Raw genomic sequence first — 23,439 nt, 5'->3', positions numbered from 1 at the left:
TGGCTAGTTACATTTATGAGTATTTCTTTTAGAGGCATTTAGTTTCAATCCCACAGATGGTAGCTGCAGTCCATTAGTTTCTGAGCCAAGCTTTTCAGTGTCCTATTGTACTTAGCAAGATTGCTATTGCAGCAACACAATTATTCCAAATTCAGCGAGAGTCAGCGGGCCTAAAACAAAGCTATGCCACAACAATTTAATCCCAGCTCACCTTCCCCTTTGCTAGATAAACAATCAAACACCTGCTGAATTCCGTTCCATATAATGAGAACATCTGAGCAACAAAGATCAAAGAACACTGACATTTGATCTTAAAGTAGAACTCCATTATTAAAAACAGATTTTTATTACATGGTGTCGGATAGCTATTTTGCGGGTCAGATCATGCTGGGACAGACAAACAATACCAAAAAATCCTAATTCAACATGATTAATTCGTAAGGCATGGGTCATTCCTTTGCCTCAGCATCAACATTTTTGAGTGCTTCATTTTATCAGAGTCAGCCATCTTTTGAATGACTTGGAAAAGTTATTTAAAATTTACAGGGGCAAACAAATATGTGCCTTTAGTTTTTTATTCATGCTTTTTAAAAAGCCGTAAAAATTCAAGGTGAAAAGAGATTAAGGATGTTTATCTTTCTAGTTACACTAGAATTCCCACTTTCAAGAACAACCAAAATAGTTCAAGCTTTGAAAATGTCCAAAACACAAGTTTTTCAATGTAATTCACATAAGACAACTGGACGATTCCTTCTGGGGCTTCTTTTCATACTTGTAGTGAGTAAATAAATATGAGCACAAATGAAAATGCTTTTTTTCAGGATTTTATTATAATTACTGAATACATCTCCTACACTCAGGCATTACCTCCTTCTCTGAATCTTTTTAAAAAATTATTGCGTGTATGCTATAGAATGCAAATCCTCCTCTCCTCCCATCACACGCAGACAGTTTGTGAAACCTAATGTTCTTCATAAAACCTCTCTCAAATGAAAATGAAATAGGGCTTTCGCCTTCAGTCCTTCATATAAAGGTCTAATTGAAACAGCTTTCCCCAGATTCTCTTCTCTGTAAAGGGCACTTGTACTATTTCTCATATATGAAGTAAATACTTATTTTGATGTATTTAGTCAAAAGGGCAGCTGGGTCTCTATACGTTTGCTTATGAGATTGCCTGTCTTAGGGAACTTTAAGAAATCAAACATTGAACAACAATCCTTTTGCACTGTGTGCCACTAGAGCTTAATAGAGCTCAATGGTGTTTTTTATATTAGCGGTTGTGTGAACGTAGGCTATATAACATCTAGATCTGTGTGAATACCACAGTGTGCACAAATAACAGTACAAATTAAAAACAAACTTGACAGGACATCCAAAGCCATTAATTGTATTGAAAGTGTTGTTAAATTAATTCCATTTATTTTACAGTATTGAACAGAAGACTAGTTTTCAGTAAGAATACTTGATGGTCATCGAGAAAAACATAATTAGTCATTCCTTACTCCCTATGGAATACAAATTCTTGTATTTATAATTAACACTGGCCAAAAATGCCAGAGTATCCTCCTAATATAAATAGCCTCACTTATCTTTTGGCTAAATGTTTATCTAATCAACAAAGGGAGCCTGTTTTAAGCCGTTCTCTTCTTGATATGGGAGGATGCAGAATTACTACAATTTTGGACAGTATTTTAATTCATTCAGTACTACTTTTGAGTAGTTGATGAAAACTAAACTTTTGCATATGTGTATTACACTTTTTTCCATGTAATATCAGGGTGGTAATATACACAAGATTTATGGAGGCAGAAAACCACATTAGCATGTGTGTACCTATGCAACAATCTTGCATGATCTGCACATGTACCACAGAACCTAAAGTACAATAAAAAAATTAATATAAAAAAAAGCTTCTGACCTAAGAATTTATAATGTCTAGAAAAATGATTTTATGGTACCTAGAACTGAAATTTCCTATTCAAATTATTCTAGAAGTAATGTTTATATTTTTTCTTATATCAAATCATTCTGAAATTATGATTTTATGCATTGGGATGACTTTTAATTGCTACAACAGGGATCAAAAGTGACAGAAACTTAACTCTAAGAGAAGTTTATTTCTCTGCCAGGCACAGTGGTTTACACCTGTAATTTCAGCACTTTGGGAGGCCAAAGTGGGAGAGCACTTGAGGTCAGGAGTTTAAGACTAGCCTGGCCAACATGGTGAAACCCTGTCTCTACTAAAAATGCAAAAATTGGCCAGGCTTGCTGGCACATACTTGTAGTCCCAGCTGCTTGGGAGGCTGAGGCAGGAGGATCACTTGAGCCTGGGAGGCAGAGTTTGCAGTGAATTGAGATCATGCCACTGCACTCAAGCCTGGGTAACATGGTGAGACTCTGAGACTTCCCCTCCAATGACCCCCCTCCCCAAGAAAGGAAGTTTATTTCTCACTGACCTAACAATTTGGAGTGAGTAGTCCATATTGGTAGCTTGGCTCTGCTCCATTAAGTTATTCTACAACCCAGGTTTCTCCTGTTTCAATCATTTTTGTCTTTGTGGTTGAAACAAGGTCACTGCCATGCCAGTGTCCCTGTGCATGGAGGACCAGAAATGAAGGGCAAACAACTTTCTTTTAAGTGATGTGGAAGTTGCACACATCACTTCAGCTCACATTCTGTCAATGAGAATTCAGTCACATGGCCACATCTAGCTGCAAGGGAGGCTAGAAAATAGTCTGTGGCATCCTCATCTCAGTTCATACCCCAAATAGCCAAATAACTATGTACTTTCAAAAATCCCCCTCAGTCTCTGCATCTAGCACAAAGTCATATACTGACTTTTCCACCAAGAGCAGAGAGAGCGCCTGTGAATCTCCTAGGAATCTTAACTATTAATGTCTAAATAGTTAAGATTTCTGACTTTACCTACAGAGTCCCCCTATCTAGTGTTGGTGTGGTAATAGGATAATGCAACAAAATCTCCCATTCAGAAAAGAAAGAAGGGAAACACATAGTAGTCCCTGATCCATACCAGTGATGAGACTCTTGCTCAGTGTGTTAGGCCGTTCTTGCAATGCCATAGAGAAATACCTGCGCAAACCACCATGACACGTGTATACCTACGTAACAAACCTGCACCTTCTGAACATGTATCCTACAACTTAAAGTATAATTTAAAAGAAAAACCTGCAATTGGATAATTTATAAAGAAAAGAGGTTTAATTGGCTCACAGTTCTGCAGACACAAGCATGGCACTGACATCACTCAGCTTCCCAGAGACCTCAGGGAGCTTTTACTCATGACAGAGGGTAAAGCAGGAATAGGCATATCACATGGTGAAAGCAAGAGCGAGGGAATGGGGGAAGGTACCAAACACTTTTTTGTTTTTGTTTTGTTTTTTTGTTTGTTTGTTTGTTTGTTTGTTTTTGAGACAGAGTCTCGCTCTTTGCCAGGCTGGAGTGCAGTGGTGAGATCCCGGCTCACTGCAACTTCTGTTTTCCGGTTTCAAGCAATTCTCCTGCCTCAGCCTCCTGAGTAGCTGGGACTATAGGCAGGCTCCACCAGGCCCGGCTAATTCTCTGTATTTTTAGTAGAGATGGGGTTTCACTATGTTGGCCAGGATGGTCTCGATCTCTTGAAGTCATGATCCGTCCGCCCCAGCCTCCCAAAGTGCTGGGAATATAGGTGTGAGCCACCCCACCCGGCCTTTGTTTTTATTTTTTGTTTTGTTTTGGAAATGGAATCTCACTCTGTCACCTAGGCTGGAGTGCAGTGGCGTGATCTCTCTTCACTGCAACCTCCACCTCCCAGGTTCAAGCAATTCTCTGCCTCAGCCTCCCGAGTAGCTGTGATTACAGGTGCCCATCACTTCTCCCAGCTAGTTTTTTGTGTTTTTAGTAGAGACGGGGTTTCGCCATGTTGTCCAGGCTGGTCTTGAACTCCTGAGCTTGTGATCCACCTGCCTCGACCTCCCAAAGTGCTAGGATTACAGGTGTGAGCCACCGCGCCTGGCCAGTTACATACACTTTTAAATGATCAAATCTCATGAAAATTCACCAAATCTTGCAAAGACAGCACCAAGCCACGAGGGATCCAACCCCATGATCCAAGCATCTCCCACCAGGCCCCAGTTCCACTCAGTAATTACAATTCAGCATGAGATTTGGGCAGGAACAAATATACAAACAGTATCACGTAGGAACAGCCTCCCTGCCCTTCCAGGGGTTGGTGCCCTTTGCTTAGACCCTGGTGGACATTCCTGGCCATTGGCCTCCATGGCCTCTGACTTTCCCCTTTGGAGGATCTTCCTTGCCCGTATTCTCCTTAGCCACCTGTGAGGCGAGACACAGAGAATATCCTCCTTTGGGAGCCTCATTTAAGGATTGAACAATTACAAGACTTTATGAGCCAGCCTTCTACTTTCTTTAACTATATGATTCTCTCAAAACTTAGTCAGTTTAGGTCAGTCAACTGTCTCTTCTGTAAGGGAAGAACAAAGTTGATTACCTTAAAAAAAAAAAAAACTCATTCTTTGGCAGTGCTCACAGATTTCCAGCTCAGGTATCCTACTTAGCTGTCTTTGTGGCTGGTCATTAGGATAAAGCTCTCTACTCTCAAAGATTGCTTCTTACAGATCTATGGTTTAGAGAAAAAGACAACTGGACTCTAATTTTTTAAAATTTTAGTAGAAATGCTAACGGTGATTTTATTTTATTTTAAAATCAGACTTTTTTTTTCTATTAAAAATTATGAGTTAGGACCTCTTTAGTTGGCCACTATTGAATAACAATTCATTTCATTGCATTAGGAAGATGTAATTTCCTTTCAGCTGTCCTTTGATTTAAAGGTGATGAGATACCTCAAAGGTATCAACTCAATTAAGGTCACTTACCACAAATTCTTTAAATTCAGCTCTGGTAGGTACACCACTACTGTCAGAAATTGTCCTCTCAGAGCTGAGGGCTGTGGCTTGGGGGCAGATAACCATGCTCCTGCCAAGTGAAGGCCCATGCCTTCCCACAGCATCCCCACGTAGAACTCCCTCCCCTGTGCAATTCCCAGCAGTTCAAGACGCAACTCTTCACTTCTGCATCTGCTGTTTTTGTTTGCTTTGGTGTCCTTGACCCTGCCTTCTCCACATACCTGGCCACTCTCATTGAACCTTTACAGTTTTAACATCTCTCATTTTTCATCCATGTGAACTACACTGGTCGCTTTCTCCAGACTCCCTCCATCTAATCAGGCAGGCTTTGTGTCCCCATGTGAACATTCCTGTCATTCCTCTGATTTGGGGACCTGTCTTTCCAAACCCAATGTTATCATTTCATTTCAGCCTTGCCTTAAACCAGGGCTCAGCTAAGCCAGGCTTAGTGCTGGGACTGCTGCAAATAACACCTGAGATGAAACTTGAAGCACACTAAGCCATTTTGAGGAAGAAACTCCCATAATAAAGAAACTCTATTCCTGGAGAGATGATGAAATAGCAGTATGAGGTGTTTTGTTTTGTTTTAGCAAGGCAGCCTTTAAGCTGTATGAGATAGGACTAGAATGCACTATCAGGACCAACCTAGAAGTGCAAAGCCAAGCCCTGCGTCTAGGGCTTGTAGGAACATGGACAGATACCAGAACCTAGTTGGAATAAAAGGCATGAAGTCAGATTCAAAGCCAAGATTCTCAAGGCAAACAATGAGGAATGCCAAGAAGTAAGGGTCAGGTCAGGAGCAAAAATCAACAGAGAGTGGAGAAACTGAAGTGAAGTTGGAGCACAAGTGAGAGTAATGAGCATCAGCTGAGATGTTTGAATGGCCTAGGCTCTGCAGGCACAGGTATGTCCCTACCTGGCCAAGGCCCCCATGGTTCAGGTCCCGACTAACAGCAGAGCAACGAGCTGGGCAGACATAAACATTTACTCAATAGTTGTTACATGTCAGGCACTGCCACAGGAGCTATACAAAGTTTACTCATTTAATTCTAACAACAGTACTTTGTAGTAGATATCAGCTCTTAGCCTTTTACAGATGAATAAACTGTAACATGGTTCAGATGACCTACCTGGTAAGTGTCAGAGCTAAGATTAGTGCTCAGTTCTACCTAATGCCAATGGCTTTGCCTTTTCTGCCCAGCAGGGGTTAAAGTTTGTTTAAAACAATCTATGGATTTTTGGGGCCTGCTACCACCAGTTTTTATGTTTCTGCCTATGTCCTGTAGATACATTTATTTGAGGACTATCTTCTGGATAGAAGCTCATGTTTGGTCATACGGTAGGAACTTTTGGAGAGTTTAATTTTAGGCTGTGTGGGACCGTTATGCAACTTACCAAAGACAGTCCTGAAGCTGAAAGAGTTTACTTTCTTTATGATGTAACTAAAAATGTCTTTATCAGGCTTTGATTTTATCTGTGAAATTTCAATCTTTGAATGAATGGTGGGAAATCCAGTTAATAATGTAATCTCTTCATCCGAAGATGATGAGAGGTCTGCCAGTGTTTGGGAATGCTTCATGCTTGTCTCTGCACAGTCCAAAACAGAATGAAATCTTTCAGCCCAAAAACACAGGAAAGCAGCTCACCTATGTTCATCAGTCTGGTCAGGGGCAGTTCTGAGCCAGTCTGCCCAGGCTGCAGAGTAGAGTGGTGAACACAGTTGCCACTGGGAACTCTGGGAGTACATTTACACTGCCTATGGCTTCCCACTCACTTAAAATCTCATACCCCTGTCAACATAAAAAATAGAGATGAGTCTCTTAAGTAAAAATTGTTTTATTTGAGAATAAAATACAAGAAGTAAGACTGGAATCTGGGACATATATACAGACCAGATTGGCCTCTGGAGTGTCCACAGAATAAAGGAAAAGGTTAGGGTTTGTTGAGTTAAGTGGAGGTTATGTGTTGGTTTTGGAAGAAAGCTTATTGGTGCTGGCAGCAACAAAAGAGCTGGTGAGTTCTGACTGGCGAGTGTCAGTAGTTATTAGGCAGAACTTGTAATCCTGGAGTTACAGTTAGGCCCTTGTAGTTTTACACTGGGCTTGTGAGACTGTGTCAGGCACGTATTCTTGTATAAGCAGCTAGCTGTCCTTATGCTGCAACCTGTCCTCATGTGACCCATGTAGTAAGCTGCAGTTTGGAAAAATTTCTTCTGATAGTTTCTTCTGATATCAAGCAAATCATGCATGAGATCCCTCCCTTCATGGCCCTCCTGGGCTCCATTTGCATGGGTTTGACACAAGTGACTCTTTTTTGAATCTTACAACTTTCACACCCCAAACTCTAGCATTGGAATAGCAATGATACTGCATATCTAATCACCTTCTATTCTGCAATGGACATGCACAAGTTCCTAAGAGGAACACAAATCCAGAAAAGGAATTAGACAATGATTACATATAGTGAGCTCCCACTGAACATGACATATGTGTTATTAACAATGATAATCATTATTACACCAGACATTTATGCAGTGCTTACTATGTGCCAGGCTTTATCCTCATACTTTATGGATATTAACTCATTTAACCTTTACAACAGTCTCACAAAGTAGGTATTATTATTCCAGTATTACAGATGAGAAAATCAATGCATAGAACAGTTAAGTAATTTGCCCAAGGCCACATGTCTAGTGAAAACAACCACTAAAATTATGCTTTCTGTTTGAAAGAACTGATGATGAGACGGATTTAATGAGTGACAAGTACTTTGGAATCAGTAAAGGGAAAAGAGAGAGCATGATAAACTTACACATAGAACTTAGTCTAAGTTACCCCACTCTTCCCTGTAGCCACCTTCCACCACTTATAGCTCTTCTCCAAAAACCTGAACACTTTTCTCTGTGAATGTGTTTATGCAAATACAATTGCTGTGACACTAAGGTGGGAATTGGTGAGAAGATAACTTTTACATAGTAGCGGTCCAGAAGAAATGACACCATTCTTCACAGGACTCCTCCCTTAAGCTTCCCTGTGCCCTATAACTGGATAGATATCCAGGAAAGCCTAGGTATAGGACTATTCTTTGTGTAGAGCTCATGAAGACTAGATTGGTTAAGGGCAATTATTTTAGACTCTTTTATGAGACTTTGAAATAGTTTTATTATACAGAATGCTTTCTGTAAATGACATTTGCCTGTAAGAGGAAAAAGATGATTATATCTATTGGTGATATAATTATTCATCTTTACAAACATTTTTCAAAGATTATCACATTTAAATTCTGTCTAGCCCACAAGGCTTGTGTTATCCTCACCCACCCCCACAGTAACTGCTCCCTCCTTTCTTACAGCCACGCTTACCTCCCATGACTTGTGAGCCTGCCACGTGACCATATTCAGAGCTTCCACAGGGAATAGGTTTTTAATGAAGAAGACATAGAAAGTTGTTGACTTTCTGATGTTACTTTATTTTATTTATTCCCTTCATTGGTTTACCAATCCCCAACTGTAGACCTTATTTGACCCAGGGCTTTTTCTGTGTTTTAAACCTTCGTTACTATTGCACAGCTTCTACTAATGCATGTTCCTCATACCCCCATATAAATCCTATACAGAGATGGGAGGTTGTTATCCTTGAAATAATCAGACAGTAATGCCCCAAGCAGAAAAGCTTAAGAAATAAGGATGATAAAAAAGACAGTACACAAATGGGAAAATTAAAAGGTGGGATATTAGTTTGTGAGAGAAAAAAGAAAAATAAACTGGAAATCAAGAAATATCATGAATATTACAAACAACCAGCTGTAGGAAATGAGGAAAAAAATACGATATGGAACATGAAGCAGGGAAGCATTTGTTTTATTCAAATAGATAAGGATCTGAGAGCCATTAGCATGGCAGGCCTGTATGCAAAATACACATATGCACGTGCACATGCACACACACACACACACAAACACACACACACGAACTATCATCTTAGATAGAACAGGAAGTTGACAAAGTGGCAAGATGCTGAGAACACTGGCAGTCCTGAACCCATGTCTGTAGCACAGGAGCCAATGGGCAGGAAGGGCGCACTCACCTTCTCAGCCTCGCCTTCCAAGCAGCCCCTACTGCCTTGTCACATTCCAACTGAGTTTCATGCATTTGGTATTGTACATACTGTTAAAATGAAAATTAAAACTGTCATACTTGGGTGGCTCAGGCACATTTATAATTTATCACCTTCCTTTACAGTTAAAAAGAACAACCAGGGAAATGCAGCTTAGCTCTCACTCACAAACTCTCAGCACTGCATAAAGCATGCTTGAGCCTCATAGGACAGATATGCTGCACACATTTAGCATATTTATTTCTCCCCTTGTGGAACTTTTTCTTATCTCTCATATGCTTAGCTTTAAATATATTGAGAGGCTATAAATATTACATGGAATTATGAGATCTAAAACATAACTTCGTCATTGCTGATTTACCAAGATGCTGAAAAACAAATTTAGTATCCGTATTTACATGACAAAAAATTTTAGTTAATACAGTGGACTGTTTTTAGCCATCCATGGCAATCCTGTGATTACATTTCAATTGTTGAGTGAAGGAAACAAAAGGATCCAATTTAGAATGAACCCAGGTTTGTGGATATGTGGAGATTTGCTGAAGTTGGGAAGAAAGGAAGAGACACAGGTTTCCAGTGGTAAAGTTGATAAGCACATTTTAATGAGGCACTGTTGCCAGCGATGTCCTCTTGATAAAGTATATATAATGCACTAATTTGCAAAATGCCATTTCGTTTCCCTCTGAATAAAATAATAGTTACTACTTATTGAGTACTTGGTTTGTTACAGGCATTGTTTCTCACTCGATCTTATTTAATCCTTGTAACAACCTCGTGGGCATATTTCTTCAGTTTGCATATGAGGAAACTGAAGCAGAAAGAAATTAAATGAACAAACAACTGGTAAATGCAAAGAGCTGCCAGACTCCAAGATCTTGCCTTCTCTCTGCCCTGTACTGCTTCCAATTTGAAAAATAACAAACTGGCCATTTTGACAGGACAGTCACATTTCTCCCTGGTGGCTCAATCTCAGAGTAGCCCTATCTGCATTCCTCATTGTGCTCCTCTGTCCAACGTGCTCTTCTGTGTGGCATTGGATCAGATCTGAACATGACACTATTGCCCTGTGTTGGATTCAAAGCCAAGGCGAGGGTGGAAAAGAGTCAGCAGCGTCCAATGCTTTCTAAGTCTTTATTTGTTTTACAGATGATCTTAAAACATTAAACAAGCAAGAAGTAGGTGGACCTTAGAAAACTTCTACTTCATCTCAAACATCTTACGCATCTCAAATTTCAGCCAGTCACACACCACCTTCGTGATTTTGGCCAGATCTATCCACCACTTTGACAATTATTTAATACATCATTTAAGTAAACTTTTTAACACTTTTAAAATGCATTTATGTTTAAAAAAATTATATCACTATTATAAATGGCAAGTCAGTATCACTTTTCATAAACTAAAGATAACCATAAAAAAGTACAAAAAAAATTATGAAATTCTAGTCTAATATTGCCACTTTTTAAAATTGATAGCTAGTATATATTAGACATTATTTAAGAGGCATAAAAGATACTTTAGCATCAAACTGTTTTGAGTTTTCCCCTTGAATAAATAGAAGATTAAAAAAGAAGTAGAAAATTACTCTTTCCCCAGGTAGTTCAGTGTTGCTTAATGCCATGTCTGTGCATTACTTATAGTCATCTCTAGCATCACCAGTGGTTTGTATTCATCACTTAGGAATATCTGCGGAATAGATACTCCCCTCATTAAAAAAAGAGACTAAGGTCCAGAAAGGTGAAATATTTATGTGTCTGATACCTACATCCAGCAAGTACTAGATGTTCAATGAGTGAATAAATGAGGTATTTGGACATATTTCCACTTTAAAATCAAATATGGTTTCTAATTTTGTAACTGCCACTTCCAGTATGACCAAAACCCAGGTAGTCTCTTGACTTTCAACAGTGTTCTTGTTAATGCCACATACTGCTCCACAAGTTGACGATGATGTGTAAATGGTAGTTGAGAGCTAGATACAGATTCTACAACAGGACTAAGTTTTACAAGGAAAAACCTAGCACAGAGTTGGGAATATAGCATGCATTAAATAAGTAATAGGGCATAAATCTTTAAATAGATAGATAGGAATCTTGTTATCTCCTTCCTTCTGAATTCAACAATTAAGTTCAACTTCTGTTTACTGAGAATACCTATGTTTCTGACACTATTCATATAGAAGAGAAGCAGGTAAATGGGTCTACTCATGCTGAATTACCCAGAAGGTGAAGTGATCAACAAATGCACTCTGCCTCCTTCCTCATCCTTTTTTCTTTCTTTTTCTTTTCTTTTTTTCTTTTATTGACCTTTTGTTGCTAATGTCATTTGGAAGAGTTTAACATTCTGAGCTCTTCAGACTTTTCCAATCATTTTTCTCACCTACTTCAATCTCTTCAACCACAGTAGCCCAAGAGTGGTCACCATTAGGCTATTATGTTAAATATCTCAGATAGCCTAACTGTTCAACACCAAAGCTCAGGGGTAGTTGGAAACTAAACACTCCTTCAGTCACTGCAGGGAGAACAAGGTAAGTGCACCTGAAAGGAGAGTGGGGAGAAGGTCAAGGCAGTGGGGCAAAGATAATCCTGTGGGACTGAATGGCGCTGCTCTTGGCTGAGTGCACTCCTGCTATAAACTGAATGTTGTTTTCCCTTCAGTATTTTTATGTTGAAATCCTAACCTCAAGGTGATGACATTAGGTGATGGGGCATTCTGAAGCCCTAATGAATGGAATTAGTAACTTTATAAAAAGAGACCTGAGAGAGCTTCCTTGCCCCTTCCACACAAGGATGCAGCGAGAAGATGCTGTCTATGAACCAGAAATCAAGCTCTTACCAGACACTGAATCTACCAATTCTCTAAAACTAAGAACTACATTGCTGTTGTTTATAAGCTACCCAGTCCATGGTATTTTCTTATAGCAGCTCACAGGGACTAAGACAACTCACCATTACTATCTTTGGTAGTGTTCACATTCCATTCCAAAACCTGGAGCTTGAATAAATGTTTCCGATAAATTACTACTCTGGATTTTTACCAGAAGAGCCATGTAGATGAGTTATGTGCAAAGGACTGTCAAGTGTCATATTTTCAGCCATTCTGAGAGAAGCTAGGAAGGAAATTAAAGTATATATTATAATATTCCTAAATGGTTACCTGCTCATTCCAACCCAGCTTCTCCTAACTCTGGGTTCTGTTTTTATGTGGCCTCTTCAGACATCAAGACCTTTTGCCCACATTTCCACCATTCCATTATTTAAGTAGCAACTGCTCTAACAGTAATAGCAGGAAGAATCTTACTAACCCAAATATATTTTGTTTTTAATTATGTTAGTACCATAGTAGACATCTTTTTTTAGAGAACAAAGGAAATCCAAAAGCCATTTTATGAAGAGAATAATTTTTTTCCAGTGAACAGTTGAAGGCAATATGCCCTCACTGTATGAAATCAGTGACTCTGTTCTTTTCCAAGCACCTAGAACTATCATGGGATATAGTAGATGTTCGATAAGTACTTCTTCATTGAATGAATGTAAATTTGGACATATAAGGGACTAAGGAATCAGAAATGAGTGCTAATTTAATTACTACTTCTCCATGTGACCAGTATGACTTTCGACAAGGTACCTAACTCTCAGAACCTCTTTTTTCTAAATTTATAAAATGCTAGTGTTATTTTTAAGATTCAGGATAAAGCATTTAATGTATCAAACACAGTACCTGGCTCCTAAGAGAGATTTAATAAATGGCAGCTCTTATTATTACACTTATAAGTGGATCTATTTGGGGATATTGAAGAGCTCTAAAAATGCCTTTAATCTCAAAGACCTAACAATCCTTTAATTATCAGTGCCACCAACAGGGCACAGCATTGGATGCCAGAGAAGACAGTAGAAGCAGGAAATGGGAAGAGTGGGAGGGATGAAGTAGGAATAAAGGAATGGATAGGAAAGGGAGGCAAAGAAGGGGGGCTCAGTGGAGGAGCAGTGACTTGCCATGAATCCCTGCCTTGTTAGCACTTGGGAGAGTGGGACCTATCCACATAAGAAATCTCATTTTCCTTCCTTAAGAGTCCACTCATACTACAGGAGAGACACAACTTGATGATTTTTGAATGCCACCTGAAAAAAGTCCTCTTATTTTCTGCCACTGTTTTGTATTTTATTCTTTCATTTAGCCTACTTAATATTAACTATTTCAATTTAGCAAATATTTCTGGAGAAACACCAAGTTCAAAACCCAGATCTTGGCACTCAAGCAATGATATACTAAATATTTTTCACCTAGGCCTAGAGAAGATCTTATATCCCTGTGATGCCTATAGGTGTGTATTTCTCTTACCACCTTGACAGAATTAAGTGACTTTCTCATATGCAAGGAGAATTATGCCTTCTAGTATCCAAGTGTTAAAGCGCCAGCATACTGTTACTTTTAAACTATAAATGGGATATGTGGGGGTGAGGGTGGGGGAGAAGAAGAAATGGGAATTGCTATCATTAACGGAGAAATAGTCTTTTCTAGATAACCTATTCAAGAAGAGATAATTCGCAGGTTTTCACTTTGGAGACTGCCATTATTCAGAAAGTCATTGAAACAAGATTGCTATGATACATTATATTGTCATATCCACATATCGATTTCAGAAAAAAAACACTTTGGCAATAGTTACTCGGCAGAATTCATTATGTTCTCTGAATGAGTAAGATTGAGAAGACAAAATATCGAAGAATGATCTTTTCTCCAAAGTAATTCTTCATAAAAACACCAGAACTTTTGGCACTCTATAAATATCATTTTTGTAACCATCATAATTAAAAGAGCCAAAAGGAGGTCAGAAGAATGTAGAGCCCAATGAAAAAAATGCCCCCATGCCTTACTCCATGAAAATGTCTAGAATAATAAGTACTTGGAATATGCAAATGAATGAGGAATATTCCACAACCTCCACTTGAACAAAACAAGGCTTTTGAATTGGCACAAATTTCTTGAATAGTATCTGAAGTGAGTCTGTGCCGAAAATATAAAATAAGAGCAGCACATTACAGTAACCAACAATCAAACAAACAAACTGGCCCTTCAGGAGAAACTAGAGGATTTCAAGCTAATGCTCAGTTCACTTCAATACCAAAAAAACATGTTAACTTTTAAGGTGTTGTGAGAAATACAAGGGTGTATTGGTCTGTTCTCACGCTGCTAATAAAGACATACCCGTGACTGGGTAATTTATAAAGGAAAGAGGTTTAATTGATTCACAGTTCCACATGGCTGGAGAGGCCTCACAATCATGGCTGAAGGAGAATGAAGAGTAAAGTCACATCTTACATGGCAGCAGGCAATAAAGCCATCAGATCTTGTGAGACTTACTCACTATCACAAGAATAGCATGGGAAAGACCCGTCCCCAAGATTCAATTACTCCCACTGGCTACCTCCCATGACATGTGGGACTGATTGAAGTTACAATTCAAGATGAGATTTAGATGGGGACACAGCCAAAACATATCAAAGGGGGAGGTAGCCTGGTTCCTGTTTTGTGAGGCTTGTAATCTAATGAGTTAGATGGACAGCTACCCTTGCAATTACAACGCAAGCCAGGATTCATTTACTTATTCAAGCGATATGCACTGAGCACCTAGTGTGTGTTCATCTTTGTTCTAAGTGTTAGAGATAAAGCAAAGAACAAGGATCTGTGTCTTTCTTGTGCGGGATTCCGACATGTGGTTTGTTGGAATGACCATGACTGATATGGAGGAAAACAGACAAAAAGGAAGCAATGTGGGCTTCAATGATAAAGACCGGAAGGAGGTAAAGGAGTAAGTCATTAGGATCACTGAGGAAGAGACTTCCAGGCTGAGGAAAAAGCAAGGACAGAGTAAACACTATGCCTGGCATGTGCAAGAAACAGCAATAAATAAATGCCACGAGGAAGAAGAAATTAATCTTGACTATAGGAGAAAACATCACAGTAAAAGATGACATCTAACCTAAATCTTGAAACAATGCCCTAGGTGGAGAGAGGGAGGGAGTGACATGCAGAGTGACCAGCACGAACAAGGAGCAGAATGAGAATGAGATGCAGGTCAGCTGTGCTGGCAGCCGCCTGTCCTCTCCAGCTCCGTTCCGTGGGTTAGTGGTGTTCATTATTTCGTCAACAACTCCCTGCTTTTTCTTTCTGCCGTTCACATCCTCATCTACCTCTTGGTTTGTTCCCTTCCTGGGGAGCACTGTGGTCATCACCCCTTCTTCCTCCTGTCTCTCAGCATAGTCCCTGCCCCCAGAAAACCCATCTGTTTTCTCACCTGACTTAACTTAGATATCAGGTGTCACCAGGTCAGTGTCTGAGTCACAATCTAATCAATAGTGCTGTAAATTATGATCAGGGTGTAGGAAACATTTGCAATTACCTGTAGAAAGAGTAGCTGTCAACAGTGGGACCACTGTAGCCTGCAAGTGTCCACAGGGGGTCTGAAGAAAGAAAAAGTTCATGGTGTCCTCTCCATGTTACCTATTTGCCAGTTTAGGCTTCTGTATCTTTATGCTGCTTCCACACTGGTTCCCCAATCTAGAGAAAATCAGTGTCACCAAGTTCACACATGTCTCTCTCCACCTGCTCCTCTGGTGTCTCTGAGCTTCCTCATCCTTGTAAAGCCCCTGTGCCTGGACACCCATACAGTAAGCGGGGATTGTAAGCTGTGACTGTAATGTGGGCTTAAGATCACTTTAGAGGATTCCACACTGAAATGCACACAAATTTTCAGGACACTGGAGGAAAAGATAGAAATTGACAGAGGCCAGGGACAAAGAAGAATGCATACAGGGTAGCAGGTAAGGCACCTTTCCTCAGCCTGGCAGTCCCAGCATAGAAGGAGGTGGGTAAAAATGATGATTTCCAGCACCCCTGGCTGCACACTAGAAACACCTGATGAGCTTTTAGAAAACTCATTTCTCCATCCCTAAGTAAATGAGAATCTCTGGGGTAAGGCCCAAGCAAGTATTTCCTTGGCAGTTCCATGGGCAGCCTAGGCTGAGAACCACTGAGCTAGAATCAAAGCTGCCTTTTTCTCACTGCAGATCCTGCTTCCCATGCAACTCTATGCAAAGGATTCCACCTGCCTGGGAAGGACTCCCACTTTAGCCTCTCTACCACTCCTGTATCTCCCAAGTGGGGTTTCAACTAGACAGTTCTTTAGATGAGAGGAAAATAGATGGCTAAGTGTTAGAACCTTGTGTCACACCTTGGATCCAAGCCAGCTGTGCAAGCTTGGGCGAATTATTTAACCTCCCCTGGCCTCAGTTTCTTCACCTGTAACCAGATGGCTACGATACTACCTCATGGGGTTGTGATGATTCCATGGTATTGTAAGTGCACAGCTCCTCACCAAGTGACTGGCACACAGTAGGAAACTGCTATTTGCTGTCAGTGTTGTGTGTCTTGATCGGGCTTATGCAAGTCCTTACCTTGCCCTCTTGACTCAATGTACTCCAAACCTGAATTGTTTTAAATTTCTCTCTCCTCCTCCTTTTTCTCTTCGCCCACCACCTCCTGGTACACCCCACAACCCCCTCTGTCTCTCTCTCTCTCATGCTCCCACATACATACTGTGGTGTCTGTCACATCCCTGTCTTGCTCCCTCTGCCTGGCCTGGCCTCTCCCTATCCTTTAGGCATGGACCCCTATGCATGCTCAAGATTCTTCTTATACTCACCTCCCTGGAAACTGTCCCTGAACAAGCCCCTGTACCCTATCTCAACCAGAATCTTCCCCTATGTGCTACTGAAATGTACTGTACATATCTCTAACTCTGCATTTACCACATCATATTCTGTCTGTGCATGTAGCTCTTGCCCCCACTATAATGAGCATTTTAAAGTACATTATTTGTCTTATACTTTTGGTGCTTAAAACAATGCCTGGTGCACAATACGCACTCAATAAATGCTGACTGACTGAATACATTCCCTTTCCTGGTGAGATATTAAGACATCTAGTCCCCTCCTTGTAGCCTAAAATTTATACATTGGCATCATTTCCCTGGGTTAAACAAGGAAAACACCACCACATAGATAGATTCTCTAGGCAAATCTAGCTAAAATGCAACTGTGTGTACACATGCACACACAGACATATGATACTACGGAGGAGCAAGGACTATCTACTGCAGCCATCCTCATCACCTCCCTATTCATTGGTGTCCTCTGAGGGACAGTGGGGTCATAGGCTAGAGAACCTCTCAGATTCTCTCCAATCCTGAAACTTTGTGGAGGCAGGCTCAGTTCTGGGAAGTTCAAAGAAGCTGACTCTGAGGGAGGAAAAATGGAGAACTGAACAGGGCAGTGAGGAACCAGACCCACTGTCATCCCTTGATGGGCAGAAGACAAGATTGGAATGATGAGATCTATGCAAGAAGATCATTCAGGAAGGGCAGATCTAGATGCAGTGTCTAGGGGAAATGGAGAGGGAAGTGAGAAATAGCAAGTAAGAGGAGGATGAGATCCTCTCAGAGCAAGCACAGCGGAAGGGTTTGGAGTGGGAGAAAAATGAAAATGGAGGGTTGGTTGGGGATCAAGGTGACAAAAACAGAATGTAGATAAGAGAACAAGGAGGACAGAACAATGAAAATGTCATGTAAGGCACATTAACATTAGCCTGAAAATCTTCTGGAAGAAAGTCAAAGTTCAAGTCTTCTGAATTCAGACTGACTTGAAAGAGAGTCTGGGCTTCTGGTGGTAATTGGCACAGAAGCCTCAGGGTCCAGCCATTAGCCCCCGCTTCAGACCTACCAAAACCCAGCCTTCATTCACAGCAGGTACATACACATTATTTGGTGAAGATCTTATTCAATACTTACAGAAACGATAACTATTTGTAAGTCTGCCTTTTCTTCCTTGAATCTGGTCAGAACCTTTGCTTAAATTGGACCAGGCAATCGCCATTGCTCCAGGCCATAATATTGTTCTGTTTGCTGTTGCTCTTAGATTATAGATGAACAGCATGGAAAATGCTGTTTGTGACCCTGATTACATTTCTGGAAAATGCCTGCCCCACTGGTATTTGGCTGAATTTTGAATAGCTGTCTGACTACCTTGGCCAGCCAGCTGCTATGCAAACAAGAGGGTGATCTTTACTCATTTCCAACATTTATATGGCATAGTAAGATATGCCAAACTATATAGGAAACTATGCATAAATCGATATCAAAAATTGATGCATTGGTTGTCTGAAAACAATATCACATTTGCTGATAAGTTTTAATTCATTGTGGGAACAAGCAATAAAATGAAGGTTTCCTTTGGCAAAATTTTACTGGAAATTCATAAAATCATGCAAGTGTGCTGATTACAGATCAGTTGTCTATACCATACCATGCACAGATATAATCATTGCACAGCCCTCATCTTTCTCATTTTGTCACTTTTGGCACCAGTTCATGTTTGAGAACCTCTCAACTATGATATAAGCTATGAGAATATTGTAAAAGGGAATCATTAATATGCAAAAAATAAATTAAAATTTAGGGTGCAAATAAGATAACAATTCAAAAGATTTATAAGGTAAAATATTGAAAGGAAAAACATATTAAATGATAATGAGAGAGGAATTTCCAAATGGAAGCATATACTACAATCACTCCCTTGGCACCAGTGAAAGGGCACATTGGAATATTAAATGCCCACGAGGTTACAGGCAAGGCTTATTGTGACCACTGATAATGAATTTTACTAATCAGAAAGAGAAGTACAGAGAGAAACAACCACAAGGAATGATTTCACATAAGTGAAATTCATGGATTTTTTATTTTTGCATAAAAAGAAACTTAATCAGATAAAGATACTGAGTAGGTATCTGACTTCTTAGGTCCAAGAGCAAACTCTACAATAGATTGTTCAAGCTTTTCAGAATTCCTAAAAGAGGTTTTTAAAATAATCATTTTAAATTCCAAATTGTCCCCATTCTCACACTTTTTAATCATGATATAACACCATGTTCCCTAAGAAGTTTAAGAACACTTTTTTCTCTAGATGGCATATTCTTTCAAAATACGTCTTTTAAGATCTAATATTTTATATATTTTATACCATGAAAAGCTATTGTCAAAAGAGGGAAATGTTTTGCAGTTTTTTACTTCCTACATTTACAGGGAAAGTCACTTTTTCAAAGTTTACTTTTATAACTTTTTAAGAAAGCAATAAAACCTATATTTCCTCTTCTGTATCCTACTTTATGAATTCTCTTCTGAAACATAGTCTACTTAAATTTCACTTATCTCCCTTTTTTTTCTTTTTGATCATCTTTACTAGATACTTGCATTAGATCGCTCCTGAAATGTATGACAACTGGAACATAAAAATGGTTTCCACCTCCATTTCCAGAAATCACTTGTGCAACTTTGATGCATTTGCAAAGTTAGGCATTCAGTGATGAGGCTTGCATGATTTTTATTGTGAAACATTTTTTTGTGTGCCGAGTTAGATTTTTCTATTTATTTATTTTTTTAAAGACAAGATCTTGCTCTGTTGCCCAACCTGGAGTGCAGTGGCATGATCATAGTTCAGTGCAGCTCGAGTTCCTGGACTTGAGCAGCCCTCCCTGCCTCAGCCTCTTGAGTAGCTAGGACTACAGGGGTGCATCATCATGCTCAGCTAATTTTTTAAATATTTTTTGTAACAACAGGGTCTCCCTATATTCTCCAGGCTGATCTCAAACTCCTGGCCTCAAGTAGTCCTCCTGCCTTGGCCTCCCAAAGCACTGGGATTACAGGCATGGGCCACCATCTCCCACCCCAGATTTTTCTAAACTAGCAATTGCATAAGTAACTTTAGAAGTACATTTGAAAAAATTTGTAACAACATTAAACAAGGTTTTTATTCATTATGAAATGCTTTCAGTAGTGACTGAAAGTTACTTTTCTTTCTCATTGTGTAAAACACAGTGCAACTCAACAGAATGTTTTAGGATGATGAAAATGTTCTGTAAATGTGGTGCTTGATAAAGGAGGTGCTGATCACATTGAACAATTGAAAGGTTATTAGTTTAACCAGGGAATTAATTTTTAAATTTTTATTTAATTATAGTTAGTTTAAATTTAAATAGCCAAATATGGCTAGTGGCTACCATACTGGACAACACAGAACAAGTAAATGTGGCTTATTGTCCATATACTTTGTTTCATTGAGATAGAACCTTTGTATTTTTACTTAACCCATGTGCTCCTCAATTTTCTTCCTAGATGAAAGTGTAGACTATGTGACTTCTAATATTGTGTATAGCTGAAACTTGTCTGATTCTCCTCTTTATCCCAAAATATCATACTCTTTACAACAAGTTTTAATTCTATCACATTTCTAAATGTCAAATCTAATAATATGAGCCTTTAATATCCATCAGAATTATCCTGTATATTTGAGTTTTATTTAAAATCTTTGAAATCAACACTATGGTAATTACTTTTCACAAAGGTGGCAGAAAATATTTTTTCTGAAAGTACCTTTGCACAATTGCAATTACATAAAAAATACTGGCAAAACCTTCTTCTTAATAGCTCACCTAACCTTCCTTTCTCTCTTCTCTCCACTCCAGAGAACTCCTTTTTGGTGATGTTACCAAGCCCTCCTTATAATAGCAAGCATAATGCTTCATTTGTTTGGCATCCCACCCTCTACTAGATGCTACATTAAGATGCTTGTTGCAGGTGTGTGTCTCAATTGTCTTTGCATCTCCAGCTTCTGAGAAGGAAGGTGCCTGGCCAGTGATGAGACCAATATACCAATGATGTTCCTTAACATTTACTAAGAGCTTATTATGTACCAAGCATTGTGCTAAAGGATTTATATTCTCACTTCTCACTCACAACATCTATGAGGTAGAGACTAGTACAGTTTCTGTGCAATAAATGTATGAAAAGTGGACAAAGAAACAAGTCAGAAACTTGGCTTTTTCTTTTCCTGGAGTTTGGCTTGTGCATTACAGAAAGACAAAGAGAATTTATCAGCAGCTTTTTCTACAGGGACAAAGCCTTAGCAGCAGTTTTTCTTCACTGCAAAACGTATGTGTCTACCTAATGTTTTTAACAACTAAGTGTTCAAAGAGCAACAGTGAGAGCTATAAGGTGCCGGATTTATTCATCGACATTCACACTGGACTGGAGCTAGTCACTTACTCTCTTTTTCTGTACTTTTTATCTCAGCAGTTGTCTTAATCACCTGACATGCTCCTAAACTAGTTCAGTACTCTCAATTAAAATACAAGATGAAAATATAAGTTGTAAAATCTACAGGTTTATGTTGTTTTGATTTGTTTTACTTCTTTAACTCTTAGACTCTAATGTGTGCCTATTGAGTAGTGTTTATTTTTTAATGAAAACCTTCTTACACATCATTAATTTTTCTCTGAGATCCCGTCTACTAGTGTGTAAGATTCGTGACGGGAGAAGCTTTGTCTGGCTTGTTCATCTCTGCATATATCCCCAGCCTTGGAAAAGTGCCTGTCATGTAGGCACTCAATCAACATTAGTTACATTTAAAAAAATATTTAGAACCTAAGTTCTAAATATTTACATGGTTGTACTGTGTTCCTCTGCCCCACTTTTTTTTTTGGTGCAACTTTGCCACCTTTTAAAAATGTTTTATTATTTACATAAAATAATCTGAACATTGAACAAAAAAGGTAGTATACAAAATTAAAAGTGTTAAAAATTCTTAAAACATCAACTATTTAAGTAGATTAAGATGTGGTCACAGAAACTTGTCAGTGCTTAACCAGAGGTATGTATCAGAATTATCGAGAAGAGCTTCTTAAAACTACAGAGGCTCAGGTCTTTCCCCAAGAGATACTGATATAGTAAGTCCAGGGTATAGTTTGAAAATCCACATTTTCATAGAGAATCCCAGATGATTGATTTTTCCTTCTTCCCTTTTCAGCCAGCTGTATGGTTGTATTAGAGAGAGGACTACAGGCTATATATATATATATATATGGCCAGATAAATAGTTTGTTGTTTATATATATATAGTTTGTTGTTTGTATATATGTGTGTGTGTGGGTGTATATATATGTACATATGTATATATATATGTGTGTGTGTATGTGTGTGTATATATATATACACACACATATATGTACACACACATACATATATATGCACACATATATATTTATTTTATATACATATTTCTTATATATATTTTATATAAAATAAATTTTTATATATGGAATATATACAGATATAGATAGGGATAGAGATAGAGACAGAGCGAGATTTTAAGAAATTGGCTCATGCAGTAGTAGGGAACACATCTGAAATTTGCAGGACAATCGAGCAGATTGGAAGTTCCTGAAAGAGTTGGTGTTACAGTCTTGAGTAGTCTGGAGTCAGAATTCCTTTCCCTTTGGGGAACATCAATCTTTTAAGGCCTTCAACTGATTGTAGGAGACTCTCTCACACTATGGGAGATGTATTAGTGTTCCCAGATAAATAGAACCAATAGGATGTGTGTGTGTATAAGAGAGAATTATATGTGTATAAAATTATATATAGATAGGTGGACAAATCATTCATAATTAGATAGATAGATAGATAGATAGATAGATAGATAGATAGATAGATCTGAGAGAGAGATTGATTTTAAGGAATTGGCTTACATAAGTATGGAGGCTGAGAAGTCCTGGTTCATCTGAAGCAGCTGAAGACCAAGGAGAGCTGATGTGCAGTTCCAGTCCACATCTGAAGACCTGAGAAGCAGAAGAGTCAATGGTGTAAGTTTCAGTCCAAAAGCCAGCTGGCCCAAGACCCAAAAAGAGTCTATGTCTCCGTCTAAGTGCAAAGGATGGAAAAGACCAATGTTCTTTCTCAAGCAGTCAGTTGGCAGGAACTCCCTCTCTCAGACTTTTTGTTCTATTCAGTTCTTCAGTGGATTGGATGAGGCCCACTCACATTAGGGAGGGCAATGTGCTTTACTCAGTTTACCAACTTAAATGTTCATCTCATCCAGAAAACATCCTCACAGACACATTCAGAAAAATGTTTGGCCAAATGTCACCAAAAGGTGACACATAAAATTAATCATCACAGGAGGTAATCTACTTTACTCAAAACCTACTGATTGATATGTTAATCACATCTAAAAGATATCTTCACAGTAACATCTAGACTGGTGTATAGCCAAACAACTCAGCATCATAGTCTAGCCAAGTTGACATTACAATTAAGTATAATTTACATATAATAAAATCTAGCCATTTTGAGTATACAGTTAAATGAGATTTGAAAAATGTATACTCCCTATATCATGAAATGTGTACTACTTCATTCAAGATATATTTTCTTCATCCCAGCAATTATCCCTTGGACTTTTGCAATCACTACGTTTAGTCACTATAGATTAAGTTTCTCTGTTCAAGAACTT

At 38.9% G+C, this 23,439-nt stretch overlaps 1 protein-coding gene across 3 annotated transcripts in view; it reads left to right on the top strand.

Annotated features, from left to right (window-relative positions):
- Window positions 1-23,439, top strand: part of HS3ST5 (heparan sulfate-glucosamine 3-sulfotransferase 5) — a 323,276-nt gene that overhangs the window by 224,453 nt on the left and 75,384 nt on the right. The gene's annotated exons all lie outside the window — the stretch shown is intronic.

Source organism: Callithrix jacchus, chromosome 4, assembly GCF_049354715.1.
Source record: "Callithrix jacchus isolate 240 chromosome 4, calJac240_pri, whole genome shotgun sequence".
In the NCBI taxonomy this organism is placed as follows: Eukaryota; Metazoa; Chordata; class Mammalia; order Primates; family Cebidae; genus Callithrix; species Callithrix jacchus.
This window is presented reverse-complemented; position numbering and strand designations above follow the sequence as displayed.